Raw genomic sequence first — 27132 nt, 5'->3', positions numbered from 1 at the left:
AAAAATGACAAATTTCACCAAACTGTAACTTGAAGTTAAGTACCTTCAAATTAGCATTCCCTGACCGGGAATCGAACCCGGGCCGCGGCGGTGAGAGCGCCGAATCCTAGCCACTAGACCATCAGGGACACACTGGCTCAAAGAATAACTAGGTGAAATTACGTTAATAAACCATCACAGTGTCACATAATGTGGTTGAGAAAAATCACAAATTTCACCAAACTGTAACTTGAAGTTAAGTACCTTCAAATTAGCATTCCCTGACCGGGAATCGAACCCGGGCCGCGGCGGTGAGAGCGCCGAATCCTAGCCACTAGACCATCAGGGACAAACTTGCTCAAAGAATAACTAGGTGAAATTACGTTAATAAACCATCACAGTGTCACATAATGTGGTTGAGAAAAATGACAAATTTCACCAAACTGTAACTTGAAGTTAAGTACCTTCAAATTAGCATTCCCTGACCGGGAATCGAACCCGGGCCGCGGCGGTGAGAGCGCCGAATCCTAGCCACTACACCATCAGGGACACACATGCTCAAAGAATAACTAGGTGAAATTACGTTAATAAACCATCACAGTGTCACATAATGTGGTTGAGAAAAATGACAAATTTCACCAAACTGTAACTTGAAGTTAAGTACCTTCAAATTAGCATTCCCTGACCGGGAATCGAACCCGGGCCGCGGCGGTGAGAGCGCCGAATCCTAGCCACTAGACCATCAGGGACACACTTGCTCAAAGAATAACTAGGTGAAATTACGTTAATAAACCATCACAGTGTCACATAATGTGGTTGAGAAAAATGACAAATTTCACCAAACTGTAACTTGAAGTTAAGTACCTTCAAATTAGCATTCCTTGACCGGGAATCGAACCCGGGCCGCGGCGGTGAGAGCGCCGAATCCTAGCCACTAGACCATCAGGGACACACATGCTCAAAGAATAACTAGGTGAAATTACGTTAATAAACCATCACAGTGTCACATAATGTGGTTGAGAAAAATGACAAATTTCACCAAACTGTAACTTGAAGTTAAGTACCTTCAAATTAGCATTCCCTGACCGGGAATCGAACCCGGGCCGCGGCGGTGAGAGCGCCGAATCCTAGCCACTAGACCATCAGGGACAAACTTGCTCAAAGAATAACCAGGTGAAATTACGTTAATAAACCATCACAGTGTCACATAATGTGGTTGAGAAAAATGACAAATTTCTCTTCACCGAACGGTAACTTGAAGTTAAGTACCTTCAAATTAGCATTCCCTGACCGGGAATCGAACCCGGGCTGCGGCGGTGAGAGCGCCGAATCCTAGCCACTAGACCATCAGGGACAAACTTGCTCAAAGAATAACTAGGTGAAATTACGTTAATAAACCATCACAGTGTCACATAATGTGGTTGAGAAAAATGACAAATTTCACCAAACTGTAACTTGAAGTTAAGTACCTTCAAATTAGCATTCCCTGACCGGGAATCGAACCCGGGCCGCAGCGGTGAGAGCGCCGAATCCTAGCCACTAGACCATCAGGGACACACTTGCTCAAAGAATAACTAGGTGAAATTACGTTAATAAACCATCACAGTGTCACATAATGTGGTTGAGAAAAATGACAAATTTCACCAAACTGTAACTTGAAGTTAAGTACCTTCAAATTAGCATTCCCTGACCGGGAATCGAACCCGGGCCGCGGCGGTGAGAGCGCCGAATCCTAGCCACTAGACCATCAGGGACACACATGCTCAAAGAATAACTAGGTGAAATTACGTTAATAAACCATCACAGTGTCACATAATGTGGTTGAGAAAAATGACAAATTTCACCAAACTGTAACTTGAAGTTAAGTACCTTCAAATTAGCATTCCCTGACCGGGAATCGAACCCGGGCCGCGGCGGTGAGAGCGCCGAATCCTAGCCACTAGACCATCAGGGACACACTTGCTCAAAGAATAACTAGGTGAAATTACGTTAATAAACCATCACAGTGTCACATAATGTGCTTGAGAAAAATGACAAATTTCTCTTCACCGAACGGTAACTTGAAGTTAAGTACCTTCAAATTAGCATTCCCTGACCGGGAATCGAACCCAGGCCGCGGCGGTGAGAGCGCCGAATCCTAGCCACTAGACCATCAGGGACAAACTTGCTCAAAGAATAACTAGGTGAATTTACGTTAATAAACCATCACAGTGTCACATAATGTGGTTGAGAAAAATGACACCAAACTCTAACTTGAAGTTAAGTACCTTCAAATTAGCATTCCCTGACCGGGAATCGAACCCGGGCCGCGGCGGTGAGAGCGCCGAATCCTAGCCACTAGACCATCAGGGACACACTTGCTCAAAGAATAACTAGGTGAAATTACGTTAATAAACCATCACAGTGTCACATAATGTGGTTGAGAAAAATGACAAATTTCACCAAACTGTAACTTGAAGTTAAGTACCTTCAAATTAGCATTCCTTGACCGGGAATCGAACCCGGGCCGCGGCGGTGAGAGCGCCGAATCCTAGCCACTAGACCATCAGGGACACACATGCTCAAAGAATAACTAGGTGAAATTACGTTAATAAACCATCACAGTGTCACATAATGTGGTTGAGAAAAATGACAAATTTCACCAAACTGTAACTTGAAGTTAAGTACCTTCAAATTAGCATTCCCTGACCGGGAATCGAACCCGGGCCGCGGCGGTGAGAGCGCCGAATCCTAGCCACTAGACCATCAGGGACAAACTTGCTCAAAGAATAACCAGGTGAAATTACGTTAATAAACCATCACAGTGTCACATAATGTGGTTGAGAAAAATGACAAATTTCTCTTCACCGAACGGTAACTTGAAGTTAAGTACCTTCAAATTAGCATTCCCTGACCGGGAATCGAACCCGGGCTGCGGCGGTGAGAGCGCCGAATCCTAGCCACTAGACCATCAGGGACAAACTTGCTCAAAGAATAACTAGGTGAAATTACATTAATAAACCATCACAGTGTCACATAATGTGGTTGAGAAAAATGACAAATTTCACCAAACTGTAACTTGAAGTTAAGTACCTTCAAATTAGCATTCCCTGACCGGGAATCGAACCCGGGCCGCGGCGGTGAGAGCGCCGAATCCTAGCCACTAGACCATCAGGGACACACTTGCTCAAAGAATAACTAGGTGAAATTACGTTAATAAACCATCACAGTGTCACATAATGTGGTTGAGAAAAATGACAAATTTCACCAAACTGTAACTTGAAGTTAAGTACCTTCAAATTAGCATTCCCTGACCGGGAATCGAACCCGGGCCGCGGCGGTGAGAGCGCCGAATCCTAGGACTAGACCATCAGGGACACACATGCTCAAAGAATAACTAGGTGAAATTACGTTAATAAACCATCACAGTGTCACATAATGTGGTTGAGAAAAATGACAAATTTCACCAAACTGTAACTTGAAGTTAAGTACCTTCAAATTAGCATTCCCTGACCGGGAATCGAACCCGGGCCGCGGCGGTGAGAGCGCCGAATCCTAGCCACTAGACCATCAGGGACACACTTGCTCAAAGAATAACTAGGTGAAATTACGTTAATAAACCATCACAGTGTCACATAATGTGCTTGAGAAAAATGACAAATTTCTCTTCACCGAACGGTAACTTGAAGTTAAGTACCTTCAAATTAGCATTCCCTGACCGGGAATCGAACCCAGGCCGCGGCGGTGAGAGCGCCGAATCCTAGCCACTAGACCATCAGGGACAAACTTGCTCAAAGAATAACTAGGTGAATTTACGTTAATAAACCATCACAGTGTCACATAATGTGGTTGAGAAAAATGACACCAAACTGTAACTTGAAGTTAAGTACCTTCAAATTAGCATTCCCTGACCGGGAATCGATCCCAGGCCGCGGCTGTGAGAGCGCCGAATCCTAGCCACTAGACCATCAGGGACACACTTGTTCAAAGAATAACTAGGTGAAATTACGTTAATAAACCATCACAGTGTCACATAATGTGGTTGAGAAAAATGACAAATTTCACTTCACCGAACGGTAACTTGAAGTTAAGAACCTTCAAATTAGCATTCCCTGACCGGGAATCGAACCCGGGCCTCGGCGGTGAGAGCACCGAATCCTAGCCACTAGACCACAGGGACACACTTGCTCAAAGAATAACTAGGTGAAATTACGTTAATAAACCATCACAGTGTCACATAATGTGGTTGAGAAAAATGACAAATTTCACTTCACCGAACGGTAACTTGAAGTTAAGAACCTTCAAATTAGCATTCCCTGACCGGGAATCGAACCCGGGCCGCGGCGGTGAGAGCGCCGAATCCTAGCCACTAGACCATCAGGGACAAACTTGCTCAAAGAATAACCAGGTGAAATTACGTTAATAAACCATCACAGTGTCACATAATGTGGTTGAGAAAAATGACAAATTTCACCAAACTGTAACTTGAAGTTAAGTACCTTCAAATTAGCATTCCCTGACCGGGAATCGAACCCGGGCCGCGGCGGTGAGAGCGCCGAATCCTAGCCACTAGACCATCAGGGACACACTTGCTCAAAGAATAACTAGGTGAAATTACGTTAATAAACCATCACAGTGTCACATAATGTGGTTGAGAAAAATGACAAATTTCACCAAACTGTAACTTGAAGTTAAGTACCTTCAAATTAGCATTCCCTGACCGGGAATCGAACCCGGGCCGCGGCGGTGAGAGCGCCGAATCCTAGCCACTAGACCATCAGGGACACACATGCTCAAAGAATAACTAGGTGAAATTACGTTAATAAACCATCACAGTGTCACATAATGTGGTTGAGAAAAATGACAAATTTCACCAAACTGTAACTTGAAGTTAAGTACCTTCAAATTAGCATTCCCTGACCGGGAATCGAACCCGGGCCGCGGCGGTGAGAGCGCCGAATCCTAGCCACTAGACCATCAGGGACACACTTGCTCAAAGAATAACTAGGTGAAATTACGTTAATAAACCATCACAGTGTCACATAATGTGCTTGAGAAAAATGACAAATTTCTCTTCACCGAACGGTAACTTGAAGTTAAGTACCTTCAAATTAGCATTCCCTGACCGGGAATCGAACCCAGGCCGCGGCGGTGAGAGCGCCGAATCCTAGCCACTAGACCATCAGGGACAAACTTGCTCAAAGAATAACTAGGTGAATTTACGTTAATAAACCATCACAGTGTCACATAATGTGGTTGAGAAAAATGACACCAAACTGTAACTTGAAGTTAAGTACCTTCAAATTAGCATTCCCTGACCGGGAATCGATCCCAGGCCGCGGCTGTGAGAGCGCCGAATCCTAGCCACTAGACCATCAGGGACACACTTGTTCAAAGAATAACTAGGTGAAATTACGTTAATAAACCATCACAGTGTCACATAATGTGGTTGAGAAAAATGACAAATTTCACTTCACCGAACGGTAACTTGAAGTTAAGAACCTTCAAATTAGCATTCCCTGACCGGGAATCGAACCCGGGCCTCGGCGGTGAGAGCACCGAATCCTAGCCACTAGACCACAGGGACACACTTGCTCAAAGAATAACTAGGTGAAATTACGTTAATAAACCATCACAGTGTCACATAATGTGGTTGAGAAAAATGACAAATTTCACTTCACCGAACGGTAACTTGAAGTTAAGAACCTTCAAATTAGCATTCCCTGACCGGGAATCGAACCCGGGCCGCGGCTGTGAGAGCGCCGAATCCTAGCCACTAGTCCATCAGGGACAAACTTGCTCAAAGAATAACTAGGTGAATTTACGTTAATAAACCATCACAGTGTCACATAATGTGGTTGAGAAAAATGACAAATTTCACCAAACTGTAACTTGAAGTTAAGTACCTTCAAATTAGCATTCCCTGACCGGGAATCGATCCCAGGCCACGGCTGTGAGAGCGCCGAATCCTAGCCACTAGACCATCAGGGACAAACTTCCTCAAAGAATAACCAGGTGAAATTACGTTAATAAACCATCACAGTGTCACATAATGTGGTTGAGAAAAATGACAAATTTCACTTCACCGAACGGTAACTTGAAGTTAAGTACCTTCAAATTAGCATTCCCTGACCGGGAATCGAACCCGGGCCGCGGCGGTGAGAGCACCGAATCCTAGCCACTAGACCATCAGGGACACACTTGCTCAAAGAATAATTAGGTGAAATTACGTTAATAAACCATCAAAGTGTCACATAATGTTGTCGAGAAAAAAACATAAATTTCACTTCATCTAACCATTCTTTCAATGGGAATCAAATCGAAGTCCTCTACACTAGCGCTGCAAAATGCATGTGGAATAATGTACATCAAACAATCACAACCCTCTCCCAAATTTGGCTCCGGCCAAGCAGTTAATTTCACCTTTGCATACCCTGAAGAAGGATTCAACACAGACCTCGGCAGTTAGAGAACCAGAGTCTATCTACGCCACCATCAGGGTGCTACAACCAATTGGAAGTAGACTAAGCATTAATCACAATATCCCAAAGGAAATAGGGCTACTGTAACAATGGCTATGGTATACACAGTCATACCGGGGATTTACATTTCATAATAAACAATAATACACTACCTGGCAAGTCTTCAAGTATTCCATTATATACCACTTCAAATATACAATTTCTTATTTTCACCACCAGAGGGAGACACACACCTTGTTATATTCCAGCCAAACCTTGACAAACATACCGACAAAGGGCCCTATAAGAAATTCACTTGCTTAAACTTCCCTAATGGCGTCCCTCCCAGGAAACAGAACTCAATAATTCATAACAGGCACTCATAAATTTCAATGAGTTCCTAATTAGGAGGAGTCTACAGTAATTGTCTCTAAGGCGCTTCTAACAGGAGGAGAATCAACCTGACAGATTGACAGAGTCCTTGTGGCAGATTGCAGCAAATCACCTAATTATAGGAAGTCAAACTTTTGGCTTTTAATGATGATTATCTTGGCTTCATTGGATAATTTTAAAATCGAGGATGAGAAAGAGTGTGTGACAAATGTCCAATCCATTAATCCAACATTTTCATAAATACAATATATTTTCAAAACTTTGCAAAAACGTCTTTTCAAATAAAACACGTTATTTTATAAGCCCATGTTTTAATTGGGACTATGTATAAATTAAAGAGAAAACTAATAGTTTAGTTAGTTGACTTAGTTGAGCAGTTTGTGGTTTCCAAATTAACTTGCTTGAAATAACTCCTCATAAGATACAACTTGGGGGGACTAAATATTTCTTAAACCTGGCTCTGACAATAAGTTCTTCTAAATTTCAGAATACACTTATTTTTTTATAGAAAAGTTTGACATTTTGTGCTTATTTTCTTTCCTTGAGTTAGATGAGAAGATTGAGTCTACTCTCAAAATTGTCTGTTCCGTGGAAGCTGGAACTGGCCAGGAGGCAATTAGCTTAGCATAAAGAGTGGAACAGTGGTTAAACAGCTAGGTGAGGATGTAAAATGGCGAGTTGACGTTGTCACTCTCAGCAAGAAAGCGAATAAACGCATTTCCCAAATTGTCAAACTATTCCTTCAAAGATGCCAGAAAGATGATAACCTCTGATGATGTAAAGATGTGATGTTTTCATAGCGACAACCCAGAAATATTGATATTAGCATGCCAGGCACACATGCTTGGCTGAATTACTGCTCATACCTCGGGGAGAACAACATCCAAGTGTAGTAAAGCAGACAGTGTAATAAAAGTAATCACTTAGTGGAGTTCATTTACAGCAGTAAAACAAAGGTCAGTGACATCCCCGTTCGGAGTGTCTCATGGATATTAGGCACTATTTACTGATGGTAGATCATTTAGTGAGATAACCCTTAAGGACGGCGGCTCGTTGCTGTGGAGGGACATCCAGAGGTATTTTGTATGTGTGTGAGCACATGAGCTTTGACTTGGCAAGAGACAACGGACAGGTGGATGCTCAGCCAGCCAAAGTCCCATTACTTGCTCAGGGGGCAGCAAGTGTGGGTGTCAATGAGTGTGTGTGTGTGTGTGCGCGCGTGCAATCATGTGGTAATTACTTTTTCTTTGTGAGTGTGCATGTTTGTGTGTGTGTGTGTGTGTGTGTGTGTGTGTGCAGACCGGGTGATTAGAGATGGGTAGCGGGTGGAGGGCTTGTCAGAAGTTATCTTCCCATCTCATCTCATCATAGGCAGTCTGGCGGATTCCCTCGATGGCTCAACAGCCTGACGCTGCCGTGCTGCTGTCAATCGGGCCGTCAACGCCTGCAGAAATCGATGCCAATCTCCCTCAGTTTCTATTTTTAACCAAGGCTCAGCACCCAGGCCTTTGATAAGGATGCTGCCTTCTTTTGGCTCTCTTTGCCTAGGATGAGCAGCCCCCCCCCCCTTCCAACGTCTTTCCTGCTGATGAGAGGTGATAAGAGACAGACGAGATGGAGCTAAAAGCATAGACCTGCCTGACACTCTGAAAAAGGCTTTCATGGTGGAGAAAGTGATGATTGGTAGCACTATTACGAGTGCCATACGGGTTGTAATATTAATAGTCAAAGACATGATTGCATTTAAATTGTCACTTTTATCAGTGGTAGTACTATTACCACTGGTACTTCTGATATGATATGCTACTACCTTTACTTAAGTCTTTCATTGACAATAATATAATAAATATAAACCTGGAACACAGATTATTTAGATTGAGTACAATAATTAGTATTGGGAGTAAAATGTACTTGGGTATGAGAGTAAAAAGTGCCCGCTCTTTCAGGATGTGAAGATGTTTTTAATGTATTTTATCATTTTTAGGGGGAAAAATGGAAATTTGAACATCGACATTTTGATGACAACAGCTCCGGTGCAACCTCTTTAGGGGCCTCAGGGCAAATATTTGCTGTTGGGCACCTGCTGTCTCCAAGTTCCCATCACGAACAGTAAACACAGCACACTAGATGGCATCTTTATTATTTTCTGAGGGCCAGGGACCTACATTAGAGGTGCACATTCACCAACAAATGTGCAGGTAATTTACACTTCTTCCATGATTGGATGGTATGGTCAAATTGCCTAAAATATGAGAATAGTTGACAAAATGTCCACTTAGTCGCTCTGGAGCTTTCGATCATGTCACATGATCTACATCAGCAGATGGAGTTCGCCCACACTGTAATCCATCCCTGCGTGAATCACGGCCTTAGTAGTCACCACATCTCAACCGTAGGAACACCACGAACTATGTTTAGTTCCTTCACTGAAGTTTGAGACTTGTAGAAGCTATACCACGAAGATGTTGTGGAGACACTGTATGTTGTTTTACCTATGATTTAAAACCATCTGTATATACTGGAGTAGAACATACTCAAGTAGTATAGTGTTACCGTCACAGAACTTTGATTAAGCACAGTACAAGAACAAAATGTCTTTATCAGCACCTGGCTTGTTTCTCCTCCTCTGCTTGCACTTCCCTGTCTGTTTCCTAGATGTGTTTCCTCTACAGACTCGACGGTGCTTTGTCACCGCTCAGTCTTCATTACAAAAGGAACTCCTGAAAAATGAATTCCCCCTCATGAGCTTAACTTCAGATGTTGCACATTAATAATCACTATTGCCCTGCAAGTTCTGCGTCGACAGCAATCATGTGCTGACGAAAGTGAAGTTGTGCTGGGAGTTGTTAGAAATGTGTCTCAGAGTAATCGTATTTGACACAATGGTGATGGTGTGAGAACGGTTTTGTTTTCTATTTGAAATTCAGATCATTAGTTTTTAGGAACTGTGGAGGACGTCATTGCTTTGAGAATACTCTCTTTTAAGTTTTCCTATATCAGGAATCATCTTTCAGCAACAGCTATGTGTTTTGAGCAACTTAACCAACGCTGTATTACAGCACCATCCTAATATGTAAGATATAATAAAGAATCATGTGTTTTCACTGTAAAATGGGAATATCCCCAAGCTTCGGCTATCACCTCCATTTACTTTACTTTGAGGGAAATATCTTTAAGCGTTTCTTTTAGTGCTTGTCTATTCTGCCTTAAAGTTGTTAGTAGAACTCGATTTGAACACTTTCCCTCTAATTGGGTGTTTTTGTGGATGCCGGATTAATCAGCCGCAGGGTATTTAATGTTGTTTGGGCAGCTGAGAGGTAATACAGCCAAGCCATTAACATATCATTAAAGAGTCCTAAGCACTGTAATTGCAGCCAGAACGCTGACGCTACACTCTCATTAAGTGGACTCTAAGAGAGGAGACGTCTCGTTGTGATGGCTTTCAGGAAGATGTTGAGAAAAATCTGTGTAACTCAGCACACTGTTGTCACAATGGGACGTCCTCAGGTCACACTGTGAGCAGAGATTATTTCCAAAATGCCAAGGTAGGCTTCTGTTGTGGCATCTGAACTTTCATCATTCAGAGGTTGCAAAAATGGCAATGGCGGTCTGATAGTCGATCCATCACTTTGGTCCAAACTAAAATATCTCAACAACTATAGGACGAATTGCAATTGAACAGAAATTCATGGTCCCAGAGAAGGAGTCCTGTTGACTTTGGTAATCTGCTTTACTTTCTCTAGCGCCACCAGCAGGGTAACCTCTTTTTTTGTGGCATCTCTTGACAACCATTCCTTGGATTTCCTTAAAATTTGGCACATATCGACAATCCCAAGGCGATAATTAACATTTGGAGTCTTGAGTGAAATGTCCCAACAACTAAAGGATGGATTGCTGAAATTTGGTACAGACCAAATGGTCCAAATACTGGTCCAATACTTTGGTTTGTGACCAAATAACTGCAAAACTAATGATATTCCCATTCGTCTTAGCTGTACTCTGTGTTTATTACCAAAACCCAGCAGTATTCAAACACTAAAGTGTCTGGCTTCTGTATGTGGTAATTTGATGAACACAACTTTATTTAGGAAAATACACCATGTGAGAGCATCATGAACTAAAACAATGGTGGTACAACTGATTTTGACACATAAAGATTCTAAGATTCAAAGGTCAGATTCTAAATTAGTTCATGTTCTCACATGGTGTATTTTCCTAAATAAAGTTGTGTAACGTAAGTGAACATGGAGACAAGTTCATGTGGTGGTTTTTTGAAGCCAATGAAACAAACAGATTTTTCAAAAGAATGTTCATATTGATATTAGAATGGATTCGATTTTTCATCTATTTTATTACAGAAACTAAACTTTATGAGAAAAACGTCATAATCTGCCCTTGGGCATACAACTTTGAGAAATTTTAGAAAACCTATCTGTATCTGTACTCTGCAGGACTCATCTCTGTCAATATTTGACAGACTTTCTGGTTTAATTGCAGATTCCCTTTTGTGCACTCGCTCAAATTCCAGGGATTATCCAATTACTGCTTGCGTGCCGACAAACAAGGGGGCCTCTTTGCCTTTCACTAATTGGAATGAGGAGTAGTGCCAGTGCTCAAAGGAAAGGCCCATCACTGAGAATTATTGAATAGAGAAGGAATAATAATAAAAAAACGGATATGTGGGTCTGCCTTGGGCTGCTTGTGGATTTCCTCTGATTTCATCAGAAAAAAGATGGCTGAGGCGATTCCCCCAGACAACAGCCAGCTGGTGTGTGTAGGCAAGCTTTGCTGCCCAAAATATCTGAGAAAAGAAAGTGAAAGAATCACGCTGTGCCTCTGCAACTCATCACCTAAACAATCCTTCAGTCCGCCCGCTGTTAGACAACTTTGTGGTATAACACGGTGCAGCCAGAAATCATCTTTATTTGTCAGTGTGCAATTGTGTTGTTATGTATGGCAATTTCATGGCTTATAGCAGATTTAATATACACTGAACATGAGCAATTATGTCAATGAAAGGCAGTTTGAATTGCGCTTATACCTCAGGCTACTAATATTTTGAACATGTTTTACTGCTGTATTCCTGCTGCTCTCTAACTGTTTGTACTCCTTACTTAGCTACATGTACTCATAAACCGATCTGTATTTTATTATATCCAGAGAAAACTCATGTTTATTGGTGTGTACATTTGGGGTGTGCCTGCGTGTGGCATTAGAAACACACACACACACACACACACACACACACACACACACACACACACACAAACAGAGTTTGACAGACAAATGAAACAAGAGATATGCGGCAGGTTGAACAGACGTGATTCATAATTTATTGAGCAGCACTGACGTTACAACAGGGAACAAATGAAGCAGAGAACACAAAAGAGCATTATTTATTACAGAAAGAAAGTGTAGCCTGAGGGAGGTGGATACAGTAGCTCAGCACTCACTGTACACAAACACGCTACATTATCGCAGCTGTCAGATGAAAAATCCCATTACTCCAATTCTGACAATTTTCATGTTTTTACCTGAACTTGATGATTATGTGACCTTGTACAGCTCAATCAAGTTTCATAACCCGAGGACCCAATTGCATAATTAAAATTTTTTTTATGGCTTTTGAAGTGAAAATGAGTCTTACTTCGCTGAACATTTTGACATTTTGAGAATATGAGGTTTACACCGGAGTCAAAAGGCGTACACAACCTTGGGCGAAATAGCGGATGGCAATAATCTATTCAAACAGAACTTCCCCTTCATATGCCAAGCTGTTTTAAATAATGCAGGCTCTTTCTCACTGATACCGTGATGGTTGATTCCCACCTTTCGATTCCCACGGACCCAAAGAACTCTCTGTCGGAGTGAGAACCCTGAAAAATAAATTAAACCGAAAAATGCAAGCCAAAGAAACTTCCCATTCCACCCCACTGAATTTTAGATCATAACAACTTACAGCCTTGAATAAATCATTAAACCTTAGTAGACCATATCAATTGCAATTTCATCTTGAATAATTATCCCCCCCTCATATCGACACAGAAGTAATGTCACACAATTGCAAGCATTTGTCAAATTCTTGTAATATCCAGGGATTAATAATTCAGTTTCTGGTTTACGACAACAACCCATTTAGGCATTATTCAGATTCTGCTCAGGAAGAGAAAACGAGGAGCTTATTTTACAGCAATTACAAACAGAGGGTTGACATTTAAACCCAAACCCCACAGCACCCAACTGGACCCTTACACAAGCAGGAGCATTTGAATATCTTGCTTAATTGGTTGGTACCAAGTTCATTTCAGGCAGAAAGTTACTGCAGATGAATACCATTATAGGCTATTTTGAGTTGTCCTGGACCTAATTTATGATTGGACAGGAATTTAAGGGGTTTGCACTGAGCTGAGTTACATTTTTCAGGCTGGTGCTAAAAGCTTTACAGGAACAGTGTTGGTCTGATGAAGAAGAGTCCTTACAAAGAGTACATGTGAAATGGATGACCAAAAAACAAGTGGAAGTATGAATTGACAGAAATAACAAAACAAACTAACAAAAAAAAAAAGCATACAGTTGCTGTCCAGTAAAAACCACAATCAAAAACGGACTTTACACTAACTGTTTACCAAACATAGACATAGACAGTAACTAGCTGATGAACATGGTCCAGCATTTAGCAGCCGTGTATTAGTCTATGGAGTTGGTGGAGACCAAAACAGAGCTAATAGTTGATCAAATATTGAACTTGCACTTCTAAGGTGGACACAAACACAACTTTACAGCTTTTTTTCTGATGCTCTCAAGTAACCAAAAACTCAGTTAATACAGGTTTAAACAAAGTTAACTATATAAAAACAACTGGAGTTTCTGGAATAAAGAAATCACAAAGCTTAGCTCATGAAATGTTGTCGTTTTGGAGATGCCCAGTTTTTACAGGACAGCAATGGCACATGAAGTTGATTTTGTGATTTGTGATATGCAATATTTCTAAATATGTCAAAAATAGGATTTTTTATCAGTGAAATGTGTATTAAGGGTAATAAATTCACAAGAGAGGTATTATTTTCACACTTTTGTAGGTCATTAACGTGTCACAGAGTATCCCGTAACAGGTTTCTGTATGTTCTCATAGAGGATAGAAGGTCCCTTCACATTCTGCACATTATCAAACAACATAGATGACCTAATTCTGCAAGTTGTTTCATTTTAATTGTGGCATCCACTCCTCCTGATCTCTATTTTGAGAACTATCCAGCTCCAGTTTTTGCACAGCGACCTCGGGATAGAGGAATGCAGGAATGAGTTTTAAATTCAGGGCACGTTGAGCCAGCATGCAGGTGGGAAACCTTTGTGAAAAAGTAGGTCTATTCACAACTTCAAATTGATTTGTCAGCCCACACGAACAGCACCATTCTGCTCTATTGTCCTAAAACCGACTGTTCAATTAGGCAATATAACCATTTGAAGAAGTAATTTAACATTTTTCACATTACAAATCTGGTGTGAAATGATAACCTGAAACAGTAGCCACTCCCTGCAGTGACTACCCCATACTATTTTTACGGTGTGCATATTCTTGATAATGGGCGGGACCATTGATGTGAACATGGCAGCTGTCATATCCACAGGAAGCTCGCTGTGTGTGTTGGCCAGCGTGTTGAGCACTCACCGCGTGTTTAGTGGCTTCTACTCCTACATGAACCCATCTACCATCACGTAGGAATAAAAAGCCATAAGACACAACAGCAATCTCACAGGAGGGAGGAAAGAGAAGGAGGGAGGAAGGAGGGAATAGTAACGGTGGACTCCAAGTCGCAGGAAAAAAGGAGGGGTTGTCCTCTCATCAAGAATAGTTGGTAATGGTTGAAAAAAAAAAGAGGATTTGTAGAGGAAGGGAACAAGGGAAGGAGACAGAAAAGGAGCTGATTTCATAGTCATTCAAAAGTCAGAGGTAGCCCGCAGGTGATACAAGTATTTATAAGACCATGTCCTCTGTTTGTCTTTCTCTCTGTTTGATTATGTGCTTCTGAGTGCAGGACATGAATATGTATTGCAGGCATTACTAGACCGAAATTCCTCTGTGTGTAAACTATGTTTGATATGCTTGAAGCAAACTGCTTTGATGAACCTAACCAAGCTCCATCTGCTCTGTTTCCAAATACACACATTTTCTCGGTCTTACAGGCAGCTGCACATGTTTTAATGTGAAGTTTATGGCAAATGCCAGCTCGTCTTTCTTCAGATGTTGCATGAATAAATATCTATCCCTTAAAACTGTGCGTGCTTCTAGTAACATCCTCTTCGTAGTGTCTGTTCTCAGCTCTCCTGCAGCACGAAAGACAGTCACGCCTGTGTGTAAAGGGGTTACAGTACGAGCGTATGCACGCACAAGTCAGGCACGTCCAGATAAATATGTATGACTTCACAGCGGTAGGTTTCCTGCTTTGTATGCTAATGATCTTTTACAAGTTTAATAATGCAACTGTGGTGCACCGAGGGTGGGGAAGTGGAGAAGTGTGGTGGTGGGGAGCTGACACACCGAAGAAAGGACCTGCAGATCCTCGCAACTCCTCACTGAGGCCTCATGGCACGAGGAGTGAGCACTGAGGTAGCAGATTACATTAAACCCTTACTAATTAGTCTGCAAAAAAGGTTGGATTTCAATACACTTGGTTTAATGATTGTAGGGAGTGCCATTTTGTTATGTATTTGACAGAAAGCATAATCTGAAAATATAAAATGAATACATTTATTTGGCAGCTGTAATTACTATCTAATGTGCAAATAAAGATGTTACATCTCATAAAATACGATGCTCTCTTATGAACTAATCATAAAATTGATTACACTTCAACCAGGTGCAACATTGAAATGCTAGTACTTTTACTTTTGCTACTTTAAGTACAGCTTCCTGGCATTCGTACTTTTACTTAAATAAAGGACCTGAATACTGTTGTAAATAATGATGCATTATTATAGTGAATCACTTTTACTGCTGATAATTACATTTTTATACTAAGTAGAATTTATACTGCATGACTTTTATATTGCAGTATTGCTACTCTTAAGCAAAATATCTGAATACTCCTTCCACCTCATGTACTTTACTTCCATATTTGCTACGTTTCAATTACAGTACATTTCAGAGGACTCTATTGTACCTTTATTTGCGAGTAATTGTACAACCTGCGCAAAATACTTTGAAATTAAGATTTGATATACAAAACGTATATGCTCTGGTGATACTTTGACTAAGCAGTAAGCAGAGGCTTATCAAAGAGAAAAGCCATGGAAAAGATTTTAGTTGGTTCGGTTAAATGGAAGGAAGCATGATGAGTGAGGGTTCACGTTGGTGGGTGTTTTATCTGCACACTGTGTTATCGGAAACACATCCTCGGTGTCAGGTGAACATGGACGGCAGTGTTCAGGCTCCCAGTGTCGCAGGTCTCCGCATCAACTCCTGAAGGATCCTGCGACAGAAACAGAAGAGAGGAGATGTGAGGTGAGTTAACAGAGGAAGAAGAATTCAACCTGAATGAGAGTGAAAAACATATTGCACCACTGCAGCTGTTTGGGTATCTAATGAGTCAATCTTACGGCTTCACAGTTGAAGTGAGGGTCGTTAACTTTTCTTTGTTAAGTATCTACACTACCAAGCATACTTCCAAGCACACCCTGGAAGACATTTCTGATTCAGCCGTCAACCCTTAAAAACTTTTTCCTTCTTCCTGAGAAATATGAAGTCTCATAGAACTCATACAGCGATATAAGAGACACACCCAGGACTAACAGCTTCAAACAGCCATTAACCACAAACCAATTATGTCCCTTGTTGAGCAGCAGCTACTTCTTGATGACAGGTGCGGTTTACCCCACCTAATGAAAAGTTAATAGTGAGCACAATCCTGCACCTGCTAACGTCTCCGCTGAGGTGAAAATTGTTGACAGTGGGTGAATTCAGGATTAAAACTATCAAGCATGGGTGAAATACTCCATTATTCTGCTTCTAAAATATTGCACCTACACATTTCTCAGAAAGGAGCCAACCATCCTCATGAACAAAAAAAAAGTTTAGCTTTTAATTTATCATCTAAAAGGCTCTGGAAATTGTTTGGGATAACACTCCACACAATGAGCTGTGACATCTTCATTGAAAAATGATTGATTGGGCTGCCAGGGAGAGAGGCTGTTTGAGAGACAGATCACTCAAACAGTCAAGCTGTAAAAGCCCAATAATATGATGAATGGTCTATTTACGCAACAGATGAGGAGAGACTTGCATAAAGATTAAACGTGTGGTGTTGGACGTGTCCTGGTCACAGAATAGATAGAAATTTGAATAATATGTCTGTGTTCTCTGTCAGGGAGCAAGTTGGAAATAAATTTTAATTTGCGTGTGATTTTCGACCTCGAATGACGCAGCTCGGCTCGTTTATCACCTCGGATTGTCTTTCAACAGGAAAAAAAAAAATGGGTTTATTGATCCCGACAATACTCTTCATACCTACACAAATCCCACAAACAAAAGCCACCAACGCTTCTCAAAGTTCATAAAAAAGAAATGAAAAATGACAAGTTTAAGACACATTATCATTATGGCAAAGCCATGATTGGTCACACATTATTCTCCTTCACTGGGGGCCCTTGTGTCTTAATACCCATGTATCATGAGTGGACTATTTAACACGTATAACACGCACGAACCGTATCTAAAGTCAAGCCACTAATCACTTCACCAAACAATGTCTCTGCGGATCGAAAGCAATGCTGATATAGTGACCCAATTTTTTACCCATAGCATCTATAATTGATGTGCAATAGATGTAGCAGCCTCAGATCTGATAAGGGCTTGGCTCTGATGGATCTCCAGATAGGCTTTCGTGGGGGGAACAGATGTAGAATGGTGCATCAGAGAGGGATGGGGTTGCCTGTGATCGTTTCCACCCTGCAGCGAACAAAATAGCCCTCATATATCCCTGTAATCTGCATTAGCGGCGGAGCACAAGCCAGGAGACTGCACAGAGGGGGATGAGTAATGGGGCTACCGCTGATTTGGCAGGCCTATATTACACCTCAAAACTGAGGCATGCCCAACTGGCAAGAATATGAAATGAGGATGTCACAAATGAACATCATTCCCCCGGAGCGCAGTATTTATCATCTGATATTACACCCAAAGACATGTTTTTAGCAAGCTACAGGCCGTTTTTACTTTTTCTATGTCCTTCCAGTGGCTTGAGTAACATTTAACTCAAGAAACTGTACTTTGTTGAGAATATGGGAGCTTTATCTTCAAGGTTACAATAATAAACACTTGCTTAAACTAAAGGAACACGATCGTGGTCTTTCTTAAATAAGACAAATGTTGGCTGTCGTTTGGTTTTCGAACCATCCATCGTCCTCAACCTCCTCTCAACACAAACTTTGTTGCTCTATAACACCACCTGACTTCCTCTTTATATATGTTTTGGTACTTTTAGGGCCTGCGTACTTGTGGCTTGTGTTTCCTGGCACATTTCTGCTCGCTTTCTATTTCTGCCCAGTTCTCAGTAGGTTGTGGGATGAGTAATTACCCAACATTGCTTTGGCATCTTCTGTCTGTATTACAACCAAAAAAAAAACAGAGCCACGAGCAACTCTCTGTCTGGCGAGTGTATGTACGTGAGCCCAGAGCCAGGGCAAGAAACTAATCTTTCTGTCCAGCAGCCACAGTGGTGTGTACATCCTAAAATACATCACATCCAAAATAAAGTGTATAACACACCAGACCCAGAGGTCTACTTTATGTCTATATTGTCTATACTCTTTATTCCTTCTTCTGAGTCAGCCTTAACAAAAGGAGAAAGAAGCAGTGAAGTGTTTTTCAGCTGAATATTTTTAATTATGTGAGCAAATTTTGTAAGACAAGAAACTCTATCGCTGTAACCCAAATAGCAGAAATCTTTTCATCTCATCTCAAACAGAGCTGAAGCCTAAGAAGTGAAGATGTAAAATGAGAGCATAACAAACACAGCGCCTGGCGTTAAACTCTTGTAATGGCTTGTAACAGGATATGCTTACTTGCTATCTGAAATTAAAGCGTAGATATTACATCCCTTGGGGCCAATCAAGTAGTTATGTGTGTATTCTGCCGGGACATTAACGTACTCCCACAAACCCCGTTTGTGTGCTTAGCTTCTCCGTGTTTCTGTGTATGCGTGAAAGTAGTTTAATTTCCTCTCATAATTCATGGTTTCCCACATTAATAGATTGATTCCAGTGCACTCGTGTTTCTATTTACAATTAAAATATCTCATAAACAAAACACACAGCTCAGGGAAAGAGTACAGTATCTACACTCTGCTAATGTTATTATTTGTGCTCCACTTTGAATAGAAATGCGATTATCAAGAGGAGAGATAGCCCAGCGCAACATAACAAATGGTGCAAAACTTTGTACTTCTTCACCTGATACAAGCAGCTCATTTAATCTGCATTGGTGCCTGAAAACATCGGCATATGGTGGCATTAAATCTACATCGTGGAGTGATGTGCAGGAGCATCTGTACCAGTTTCTCTTCAGCCTTTACAGGATATATGTATGCATGCAGGCCGCTGTTGTGTGGCTTCTCATTATCTGAGCGACAAATCAGCAAAATGGAAATGTTGAAAAGCTGCGAATCAGAATAATAATAAGTCCAAACAAATAAGAGCTGAAGTGCTACCTCAGATAACACGTCCATGGGGATGAATAGGTGTAGGATTGTGTCCATTTAAACCTCATCTTTTATTGGACCTTTGATGTTTCAAGGACTTTCATTAGCATCCTGTTTCTGGAACAGCAAATTCACCCTTTATTGAGCGTTGTATGCACAACACATAGCAAGTACAGGTTTTGGTGTCATTAGGACACCAGGATTTTCATTAGGTTATTGTTAAAGTGTGAATGCGAGAAAGCACCTCTCCAGTAACCTTTATACTCCCGCTGATAGCCTCTATGTTCCTGCTGCTGCAGTGTTTTTCCACTGCAGGGTATTAGAAAATTGCTTTTTCCATTTCATGCGTCTCTACGATAAAAAGTGCTTGTGGAAGCATTTTTGTAAGCGAGTAGAAGATTAACTCCAGATTCCCTGTTCAAGTGCAACAACTGACCTGCAAAGGTGAGAGGTGTTGTTAATGTGTTGCACTACTTTGTAAGATGCCCTTTAGTGAGAACGCAGGTGTTAGCAGTAGCATTGTCAGCTAATTGGATTGAGTTATTCTTGCTGATTGGATAATTGGATATGGTGTTGATGTAACACAGTTTACAAAGACCTTAACAGTAAAAAGCAAATCTCGCGGAACTAATTAAAAAATCAATTCAAAGGGTAAGAATGCTCTTGTGCCTTTCTCTTTTCTTTTTTTCTGCTTTTTATCCTTAATCTTTATGTTTCACTGGCTTTTTTGTTTGTTTTTATTGTTGTTTTAATGGCCAGCCTAACATCTGGCTCACTTTATTCTTGCCAGTGTAGATTCTATACTGTACAGAAAGGATGTTTGATTGTTGGGCCGCAAAATGAAGAAATTATTAATGGTCTAGAAATTGAAACCATCCTCCCAAGTATGCAACAAATCACCCTTATCTACGCCGTCCTTTCTCTTTGTCTCTCGCTTTCATTATTCATTGAAGGTTTTCTCTCTCCCGTTGACTCCAAAGTGAGAACATTTTCATGAAGGCAATAAAACGGTCATCAGCAGAGGCCTGAAATTATTTTTTAATATGACGACATTTTAATGAGGACTGAAGGAGATGGCTGGTTTGGCTGATGGCAGCGCCTCTTTATCAATGAGTGGCAGGGAGGAACTAATGGCACTAAATAAGACAGGCAGCTATAGTCTCCCTCTCTCTCTCTCTCTCAGTGTGTCTTTATGTCTCTCTCTCTCTCTCTCTCACACAACACATTCTTTATAATCTTTATTTGCAGGAACTACATAAAAGTCAGCCAGCATTCAGGTATTAGTGAGATACAAGCCGTTGCCAAGGCCTATATCTCTATAACTGTAGTTGGCCACACTTGACCTTTTTTGTGGACAGTTACACACTCCATCTGTCCTTTCTCCATCCCCCTCTCAGTCCAAGTGTTTACCTGTTTTGTCACTGATTGGAATATAGTCTGAGGATTGTACAGTGTAGTTGCTTGAGAAACTCTGACAGATGCGAGTGCTAAGATGTAGTTTGTTATGTTCAATGCAAATTACATGCCCTTTGTAAAGGTGAACCAAGCCTCAAAACTGTAATACAGCTGAGACATGTTGTAAATTAATGTCACAAGAGGTGAAAGTGTATATAATACTGTCAAGATGTGCTAAATTACTGCTAGAACGTGTTCTTGAATGTGACTTTCACTTGAAGCCTTGAGTCTAATAAATTGTCAAGCAAAAGAAAAACTGAAGGCTTTGAAATTGTAGTAAAGTTATGATAAGCAGCAAATTAATGTCGGAATAATGTCACTCACTGAGATGCTTTGCTCAACACAGTATGATAAGTAAAATGCTTACGACCTATATTACACACTGCGTTGCTTTTTATTTCTTAATAATGGGACTTTGCCTTTATGATCGTAGTCCAGTGAGTGGTCAGACTTGGCTGACTTTGCTGCCCAAGGTCAGGAAGAAAGCGGTTTGTGGAGGAGAGCCCCCTGCCCACCAGACGCTAAACTCAACCACTTCTCTGCCTCCTTCCTCTTTTGCCATACAAGGTCGTCTCACGCTGGCTACGCCTCTGCAATTAGCATGCAGCCTGTGGCGCGGCCTGTCTGGCGGCGAACACACGAGCACGGCGCTCTGCTCCCCTAATGAGATGCCAGTCAGTGAGGGTGCCTGCGGGACTGTGAAAGTAAAAAAAAAGAAGTAAAAAACCTCCCGCGGTGTTTGTGCACCACCTCATGGGTGGTAGAGGAGACTATTGAAGTGCACACAGCCGGGCTGGACGGGCCAGGGCAGGCCACTCATTTTACATAACATACACTATTTGCCAGAGGCTTTCATCCAAATGGTGGCACTCTACCATGAATGCATGTATTTATAGCATGTGTTGCCCCGTAAGGTATTGTAGCCCCTGCACTCGCTTTGCCAGAAAGAGCTTCAAAATGGCCGTGGATGCAGCAGCTGTGAGCACAGAAAAGAGCCAGTTGGAGAGTTTAAGAGTTGCTTGTTCTGAATTTCCATTGCGAAATTGTCTTTAAACGATATCTTCAGTTCATCTTGCACGGCAAGCTGGATTCTCGCAATGTCACGAGAACGTGCAAGAATTTCAAGATCATATGTCATACGAAAAAAATACGAAAATCGATCTAGTCAGGCTACAGGTAATGAGTTTGTGTCTTGCGAGACAATGAACGGACCAGTCAGCGTCCCGAGCTACTGGCAGCTACGGGATTGATTTGGGTGTGGCGAAACGACACAGAGAGGCCACTGTGTGTTCCAAACAACAATGGCGGCTCCCAGAGAGGTTAGCGTAGATGCTTCAATAGCATCAGTTATATCGGAAGTGGAGAACATTTCTTCATTGAAAGAAGAACGGTACTGAACGCTTTTCTTGATGTAAAAGATGTTTTCAGTCCTCTACCCACTGGCATCGGCATGAGTTTGATTGAAACATGGAAAACCAATTGCAATAGTTTCCAATGACAGCTTCTCAGATGGTTCTGTGGAACAGACCATCTGGCGGGTCAGGTTGCTGATGTAACAATCACACTTCTGCTATGACTAATCTCATTCAGGTTTTTTGCATCAGTTTGACAGTTTCGCAGACAGCTCTATATACTACCCATGAGCCTCTGCTGTTGGAGAAGAGGCTTGTCAGAGGTGTGGATCAGAGCGGTAACAAATTCAAAAGGCTTTGTTGTTGAATGTGGTGCATGTCGTAATTGCTGAATTCGACCGAAATTGACTCAGAATCTAAAAGTAAACAGATTTAAGCTGCAATTTTTTTCTCAACCATGTAGTGTTTACCCTCTGCCTGCCAGTAGTGCCAGCGGTATGGTATAATAATTTTAAACCTGATGATTGGATATTTCTTACCAAAAAGCACCTTGGGAGTTATAGTTAACTTCATTGATAACTTTTATTCACAGTCAAGCCATCTGTGAATAGCAGCTGTAAATTAGTTTAGTTATCAAGAGCAATTTAGCATTTTATAATTAGTATTATTTGGTGCAACCTACAGCATCAACAACAACATTAACCACTAGTTTTAGAGTATAGTTCCAACATTATAACATCTTAGTTGGCATTTGACAGCCTTTTCACCCCACAATAAAAAGAAATATGGAAGACACATCAATGCACCCTATGGTGATAAAATATTCATGCCACCACTGGTTAAGTTAGCTTTTTACTGCATATTAATAGCACTTCTGTGCAGATCCAGCAACTTACATACAGTGCATACTGTTCCTCGACCCAGCATGAGGCATAAAAGAAATCACAAATCACATTTTCATACAGTGAGGAAGTCATTATAATGCAGCTAGTCTCTAGTGCTGCCTACAACAAATAAAATAAGCTTTTAGGACGTGTGTATCTGTATAAAAACTTAATCTCACTGCAAAAAGTTTCTAAATAGCGGCCATTAGGTGCTATTAATATAATAGCTATAATATGAACACTACCTCTATATGAAATTGAAAGAGTAGTCTCTCTTCACGGTTTTTGAGTCAGATCTGGGTCTGATCCTCTGAGGCGTTGTGTACACAGTGTGCCATGTTTTGACCCAAATTGCTATTTTTCTGCAAAGGGGATTGATGTAACTAGGACTTTGGAGGGATGTGTACTCGATGTTTTACCCTGTAATGTGAAATATTCTTTTTGAGAGCTTGCGGTTGAATGAAAAGCTCATGTTTCCTAAATGCTTGCCATCCATCCATCCATCCATCTATCTAAATAAAAGGTAAAAAAAAGGACAAACACAAAGGGTGAGCAGTGTACAGCTGATCATACACATCTTAAAACAGCCCTGGGGGTTAAAAACGTGAAGCAGCGACACGCCTCACAAAGCCTCTGTGCCTGCTAATGGCCCCCTGTTTGTAATGGCATCCGTATAGCACCGCTTGACGAGCTGCCAAAGGGGGTGTTCTGTTATTGCGGAGCCAATCAACCACTAAGTATTTGCTGGCTCCTATTTCCTCCCTGTTAATGTGCGAACCTCCCCAATGCCGCAGCTAAATCGACTCTTTACGCCTGACTTGTCAACCTGCAGCGACGCACAGAGAATCCCAGAGATGCATCGTCGGAGGGCAGCCCGACGTCTCTGTTGCCATGGATTCGTCTATGGGCAGGGATGCGGTTGGGCGGGTTATGATGCTTTTACCGCAACCCTAAATCATAAAAAGTGATGGTGTTCGATGATTAGGATGATGAAGCTGAAGTGACCTTTGCAAGGGTGTTGTGAGGCCGCGATTGCTCACTTGTATGCTTCTTTGGATCCACTGTGTCAGATGGTGTGTAGGACGGGGTGTGTGTTTGTAAAGTGCTTCGGTAAAAGCAAGATTGAGTTGGTCATAAAGAAGTCAAAGGTGGAAAGAGGTCCGATCAAGTAAAGGTATTGTATCGGCAGAAAAGGAATCAGTATTACTGTGGTGATTGATTAATCCTAAGAGTATTTTTTTTAAACAAAATGCCAAACATTCTGGTGTCAGCTTCTTCAATGTGAGGATATGATTTATTTGTCTTATAATAATAATAATAAATCTTATACTAAGGGTTTTTAAGAGTTTCTGTGTTTATAGCCAACCTAATAATGTTGTCAGAGCTACTGGCCACAAACTTGATCAGAGAAAAACAAATGTATCCCTTTAGTTTAGATTGAAGTGTTTAGCAAGCACAGACGTGTGTTCTCTTTCTTGTCTGTAGCAGCTGCTAACTTGTTGCTTTTAATGAGTTACTCTACTTCTGTAAAAAGCCATTGTTGTTCATGAGGTTTGGGCATCGTCAGAACACTAATGAGGATAACAAAAGAAATAAAAGGCAATTAAGCAAAGTTACATTCCTACACTGTCACTTTGTTCAAAGTTATTGGCCATTTCTAGATAACTTTCAGTGCGGCCTGAAAACCTCATGAAAGCTACAGTTAATATTGTTCTGTGATGACCAACTATGGTAACGGCCCTTTTTAAAATGGGGTGTATCTCATGCTGGATGAAAAGTTTGAATAGATTTTTCCAGCCAGGTAGCCATGTCAAACTGAAAAGTGCACCTGCACGGTAAACAGAGAGGTTCCCTGCTGATAAGAGCAGCAAAAAGCAAAGCTATGAAAGTGAGAGGCAAATAAACCCTGAAAGATGTGAGTCCTCAAGAGGTCTGTGAGTCCTCAAGAGGTCTGTGAGGGAATGAGTAATATGTGGAAAGCGAGTAGACGGCTAGAAAGCCCAGACATACTTTGCCCCCCCGTTATCGGCCTGCGCAGATGTGCCTTAGCCTCCTCTGCTGCGCTCCCATTCGCCACATCCATCACAGAAGTGCACCTGGGGAGATTGAGAGGATGGTGCAAGCGCCAAGCTCACCATCTGCCGTCGTTTAGAAATAAATGACAGGCCCAAACCTAGTGGGAGCCCGTCTCATTCCGCTGCCAGCGCCGGTGTGGTGACGGGTCCGCCCAACCTTCCCTTTTCCCTGAAATCGATGTGTGAGACCCCTGCCAGCCATGCTGGAGTGTGCCTCGGAGAGAGACTTGGAGTGGATTTGGTCGCTGAAGCACAGCCCTTTACTCAGGGGAGCGGGCAGGTGGAACAGCGTGGTGAAACCAGCTGTCTCCCCACTGATTACAGCAGCCAACAGGGAGAGTTGGAAAACTCATAGACTCGAGGTGGATCCGACTGGAAAGCAGCTCAAGCTCCACTTTATTTGATTAGAGCTTTATTGATGATCTACGATAAAGAAACTCTCTTACAACAAGCTGGGAGTTTTATGGGCTGTCTGCAGGTAGCGCTTTTATTCAAACATATTTCTACTAATTGATGTCTCACACACATGCAAAGTCCACTGCAGAGGGGAACACAACTGCAATTTAGCAGTTCTCCCAAGGTGCAGATTAAGGAAAATTAAGTAGTCAACTGAACCAAATAGACAATCCAGCTACTGTGCGAATGATAAATGAAGCCAGAAGAATCATAAAACTAGCAGAGACATAACCCTCATCAGGGAGAAAAACTACAGCCCAAATATCATGCGCCTAAAACACAAAAAAACCTTCCCCTACTTGTCCTTAATCTCCTGGAGGATGATTCTCTCTAGATTTTCTTTGCCAACTGCAAGAACAGGCAAAGTATTACTTCAGAGTTCTCGTACGTGACAGCTAATATAAGTTTGGCCCCAGAACTGAGACGAGAGGTAGACTTTATTAATTTCATGGATTTGGAAATGAGCCGTGGCGATAAGGCTATCACTCTCTTATCTGGGGATGGCGGGGGCGTAATTAAGCCGATAGCCGGCGATGATGAGGATGTGGTGTGAAAAAAAAAATCCTTGGGGATGTGAGGGCGGAATCTTCAGGGCTCGTTTAACAGAGGGATGATTAGATTGGCACTTAATTGCCACCTTTTCTATTTTTAGGGGTGGGAGGTTTTCTTATGAGCCTCCCATCCCCACTTCTTCGATTTTCTTTCTTCTCTTTTGTGGTCAAGGTCAGTTTAAAGAATAGTTCAATTGTTAAATAGGCTGAGAAGTCAAAAGGGCATGTGGCAGGTTAGATTGAGGAAGGGTAATGTGTCCACCTTCCTTGCCTGTGTGGATATCTGGGAGATTGGGGTCAAGAGTAGTTGGACTGCAGTGTAATGGCACAAGACAGCATGTTTGTAAGAAATGGCGTTTCATCTCTTGAACTTTACCAAGAGCCTCAGACTTTGATAATTGTTTTGCAGCAACAAAACTGGCTTACAAATCAGTTTTTATTGATTCTTCGCCTCACTGTCTCACTCTACCAAAAAAACCCTAACTCAAAGCCTGGACGTCTTCTGAATCCTATTTCATGTCAGATAATGACCAAGACGACCAGACCAGAGCTACAGAAAATAGTTTCAATATTTTCTCTCCAGTGGCGAAGGTATAACATATAAAATACACTTCATTCCAATCAGAATCGGCAGCACAGAGAGTGAGTAATTAGTTTTCACTAACAATTACTGTCAGGGTAATCAAGACAGAGGCAGAGGAGCCCAGCACTGCCCAGATCGCAGGCATGAAAACAGAAAGTGTGAAACCAAAACAAAAAAAGTCTCGACAGTCTTTACAGCAGCAAGACAAGCGTGTTCGACATCAATCCAAAATAAACTACAGTGCCCATGTTCAATATAATAAAAGGAAA

General features: G+C 41.7%; 27 non-coding genes across 27 annotated transcripts; all 27 read right to left on the bottom strand.

Annotated features, from left to right (window-relative positions):
- Positions 1–56: 56 nt before the first annotated feature.
- Positions 57–128, bottom strand: trnae-cuc (transfer RNA glutamic acid (anticodon CUC)). The gene has a single exon. It is a non-coding gene; the product is annotated as a tRNA-Glu (tRNA).
- A 128-nt stretch (positions 129–256) lies between these two features.
- On the bottom strand, positions 257–328 carry trnae-cuc (transfer RNA glutamic acid (anticodon CUC)). Its single transcript has one exon. It is a non-coding gene; the product is annotated as a tRNA-Glu (tRNA).
- Positions 329–456: 128 nt separating this feature from the next.
- On the bottom strand, positions 457–528 carry trnae-cuc (transfer RNA glutamic acid (anticodon CUC)). The gene has a single exon. It is a non-coding gene; the product is annotated as a tRNA-Glu (tRNA).
- Positions 529–656: 128 nt separating this feature from the next.
- trnae-cuc (transfer RNA glutamic acid (anticodon CUC)) lies at positions 657–728 on the bottom strand. Its single transcript has one exon. It is a non-coding gene; the product is annotated as a tRNA-Glu (tRNA).
- A 128-nt stretch (positions 729–856) lies between these two features.
- trnae-cuc (transfer RNA glutamic acid (anticodon CUC)) lies at positions 857–928 on the bottom strand. Its single transcript has one exon. It is a non-coding gene; the product is annotated as a tRNA-Glu (tRNA).
- A 128-nt stretch (positions 929–1056) lies between these two features.
- On the bottom strand, positions 1057–1128 carry trnae-cuc (transfer RNA glutamic acid (anticodon CUC)). Its single transcript has one exon. It is a non-coding gene; the product is annotated as a tRNA-Glu (tRNA).
- Positions 1129–1261: 133 nt separating this feature from the next.
- trnae-cuc (transfer RNA glutamic acid (anticodon CUC)) lies at positions 1262–1333 on the bottom strand. Its single transcript has one exon. It is a non-coding gene; the product is annotated as a tRNA-Glu (tRNA).
- A 128-nt stretch (positions 1334–1461) lies between these two features.
- trnae-cuc (transfer RNA glutamic acid (anticodon CUC)) lies at positions 1462–1533 on the bottom strand. Its single transcript has one exon. It is a non-coding gene; the product is annotated as a tRNA-Glu (tRNA).
- Positions 1534–1661: 128 nt separating this feature from the next.
- Positions 1662–1733, bottom strand: trnae-cuc (transfer RNA glutamic acid (anticodon CUC)). Its single transcript has one exon. It is a non-coding gene; the product is annotated as a tRNA-Glu (tRNA).
- A 128-nt stretch (positions 1734–1861) lies between these two features.
- trnae-cuc (transfer RNA glutamic acid (anticodon CUC)) lies at positions 1862–1933 on the bottom strand. The gene has a single exon. It is a non-coding gene; the product is annotated as a tRNA-Glu (tRNA).
- Positions 1934–2066: 133 nt separating this feature from the next.
- On the bottom strand, positions 2067–2138 carry trnae-cuc (transfer RNA glutamic acid (anticodon CUC)). The gene has a single exon. It is a non-coding gene; the product is annotated as a tRNA-Glu (tRNA).
- A 121-nt stretch (positions 2139–2259) lies between these two features.
- On the bottom strand, positions 2260–2331 carry trnae-cuc (transfer RNA glutamic acid (anticodon CUC)). Its single transcript has one exon. It is a non-coding gene; the product is annotated as a tRNA-Glu (tRNA).
- Positions 2332–2459: 128 nt separating this feature from the next.
- trnae-cuc (transfer RNA glutamic acid (anticodon CUC)) lies at positions 2460–2531 on the bottom strand. The gene has a single exon. It is a non-coding gene; the product is annotated as a tRNA-Glu (tRNA).
- Positions 2532–2659: 128 nt separating this feature from the next.
- trnae-cuc (transfer RNA glutamic acid (anticodon CUC)) lies at positions 2660–2731 on the bottom strand. Its single transcript has one exon. It is a non-coding gene; the product is annotated as a tRNA-Glu (tRNA).
- Positions 2732–2864: 133 nt separating this feature from the next.
- Positions 2865–2936, bottom strand: trnae-cuc (transfer RNA glutamic acid (anticodon CUC)). The gene has a single exon. It is a non-coding gene; the product is annotated as a tRNA-Glu (tRNA).
- A 128-nt stretch (positions 2937–3064) lies between these two features.
- trnae-cuc (transfer RNA glutamic acid (anticodon CUC)) lies at positions 3065–3136 on the bottom strand. Its single transcript has one exon. It is a non-coding gene; the product is annotated as a tRNA-Glu (tRNA).
- A 128-nt stretch (positions 3137–3264) lies between these two features.
- Positions 3265–3335, bottom strand: trnae-cuc (transfer RNA glutamic acid (anticodon CUC)). The gene has a single exon. It is a non-coding gene; the product is annotated as a tRNA-Glu (tRNA).
- Positions 3336–3463: 128 nt separating this feature from the next.
- Positions 3464–3535, bottom strand: trnae-cuc (transfer RNA glutamic acid (anticodon CUC)). Its single transcript has one exon. It is a non-coding gene; the product is annotated as a tRNA-Glu (tRNA).
- Positions 3536–3668: 133 nt separating this feature from the next.
- trnae-cuc (transfer RNA glutamic acid (anticodon CUC)) lies at positions 3669–3740 on the bottom strand. Its single transcript has one exon. It is a non-coding gene; the product is annotated as a tRNA-Glu (tRNA).
- A 325-nt stretch (positions 3741–4065) lies between these two features.
- On the bottom strand, positions 4066–4138 carry trnae-cuc (transfer RNA glutamic acid (anticodon CUC)). Its single transcript has one exon. It is a non-coding gene; the product is annotated as a tRNA-Glu (tRNA).
- A 132-nt stretch (positions 4139–4270) lies between these two features.
- On the bottom strand, positions 4271–4342 carry trnae-cuc (transfer RNA glutamic acid (anticodon CUC)). Its single transcript has one exon. It is a non-coding gene; the product is annotated as a tRNA-Glu (tRNA).
- A 128-nt stretch (positions 4343–4470) lies between these two features.
- Positions 4471–4542, bottom strand: trnae-cuc (transfer RNA glutamic acid (anticodon CUC)). Its single transcript has one exon. It is a non-coding gene; the product is annotated as a tRNA-Glu (tRNA).
- Positions 4543–4670: 128 nt separating this feature from the next.
- trnae-cuc (transfer RNA glutamic acid (anticodon CUC)) lies at positions 4671–4742 on the bottom strand. The gene has a single exon. It is a non-coding gene; the product is annotated as a tRNA-Glu (tRNA).
- A 128-nt stretch (positions 4743–4870) lies between these two features.
- trnae-cuc (transfer RNA glutamic acid (anticodon CUC)) lies at positions 4871–4942 on the bottom strand. Its single transcript has one exon. It is a non-coding gene; the product is annotated as a tRNA-Glu (tRNA).
- A 133-nt stretch (positions 4943–5075) lies between these two features.
- Positions 5076–5147, bottom strand: trnae-cuc (transfer RNA glutamic acid (anticodon CUC)). Its single transcript has one exon. It is a non-coding gene; the product is annotated as a tRNA-Glu (tRNA).
- Positions 5148–5472: 325 nt separating this feature from the next.
- trnae-cuc (transfer RNA glutamic acid (anticodon CUC)) lies at positions 5473–5545 on the bottom strand. Its single transcript has one exon. It is a non-coding gene; the product is annotated as a tRNA-Glu (tRNA).
- Positions 5546–6082: 537 nt separating this feature from the next.
- Positions 6083–6154, bottom strand: trnae-cuc (transfer RNA glutamic acid (anticodon CUC)). Its single transcript has one exon. It is a non-coding gene; the product is annotated as a tRNA-Glu (tRNA).
- Between the last annotated feature and the right edge of the window lie 20978 nt (positions 6155–27132).

Source organism: Anarhichas minor, unplaced genomic scaffold (assembly GCF_050575085.1).
Source record: "Anarhichas minor isolate MPS153535 unplaced genomic scaffold, ASM5057508v1 ptg000045l, whole genome shotgun sequence".
Classification (NCBI taxonomy): domain Eukaryota; kingdom Metazoa; phylum Chordata; class Actinopteri; order Perciformes; family Anarhichadidae; genus Anarhichas; species Anarhichas minor.
The sequence above is the reverse complement of the archived record's forward strand: the minus strand, read 5'-3'. Positions and strand labels throughout refer to the sequence as shown.